Below are 1,009 nucleotides of genomic sequence, written 5' to 3' on the forward strand. Positions count from 1 at the left end.
AAGAGGAAGCTAAGGGAAGTTAAAGCACAACTCTCTGGAGAAAATCTGACTGAAAATTTCGAAAAAGAAGGAGACATGGCCGAAAATAATAACAATGCAAGGAAGATTCTTGGTGACTTTACTGCACCAAATTCTAATTTACATGGAAGAAGCATCTCAATCCCTGCCATTGGAGCAAACAATTTTGAGCTAAAGCCTCAATTAGTTTCTCTGATGCAACAGAACTGCAAGTTTCATGGACTTCCATCAGAAGATCCTTTTCAGTTCTTAACTGAATTCTTGCAGATTTGTGATACTGTTAAGACCAATGGGGTTGACTCCGAGGTCTACAGGCTTATTCTTTTCCCATTTGCTGTAAGAGACAGAGCTAGAATATGGTTGGACTCTCAACCTAAAGATAGCCTGAACTCTTGGGATAAGCTGGTCACGGCTTTCTTAGCCAAGTTCTTTCCTTCTCAAAAGCTTAGCAAGCTTAGAGTGGATGTTCAAACCTTCAAACAAAAAGAAGGTGAATCCCTCTATGAAGCTTGGGAGAAATACAAGCAACTGACCAAAAAGTGTCCTTCTGACATGCTTTCAGAATGGACCATCCTGGATATATTCTATGATGGTCTGTCTGAATTATCTAAGATGTCATTGGACCATTCTGCAGGTGGATCCATTCACCTAAAGAAAATGCCTGCAGAAGCTCAGGAACTCATTGACATGGTTGCAAATAACCAGTTCATGTACACTTCTAAAAGGAATCCTGTAAGTAATGGGACGCCTCAGAGGAAGGGAGTTCTTGAAATTGATACTCTGAATGCCATATTGGCTCAGAATAAAATATTGATTCAACAATTCAATATGATCTCTCAGAGTCTGAATGGATTGAAGGAATCATCCAACAGTACTATAAAGGCATCTTCTGAAGAAGAAGCTTATGATCCTGAGAACCCTGCAATAGCAGAGGTGAATTACATGGGTGAACCCTATGGAAACACCTATAATCCCTCATGGAGAAATCATC

General features: G+C 39.9%; 1 non-coding gene across 1 annotated transcript; it reads right to left on the reverse strand.

The window, feature by feature from the left end:
• Positions 1-468: 468 nt before the first annotated feature.
• Positions 469-576, reverse strand: LOC148567094 (small nucleolar RNA R71). Its single transcript, XR_015882509.1, has one exon. It is a non-coding gene; the product is annotated as a small nucleolar RNA R71 (small nucleolar RNA).
• Positions 577-1,009: the final 433 nt, after the last annotated feature.

Source organism: Arachis ipaensis, chromosome B4, assembly GCF_059453495.1.
Source record: "Arachis ipaensis isolate K30076 ecotype BB chromosome B4, ASM5945349v1, whole genome shotgun sequence".
NCBI lineage: Eukaryota > Viridiplantae > Streptophyta > Magnoliopsida > Fabales > Fabaceae > Arachis > Arachis ipaensis.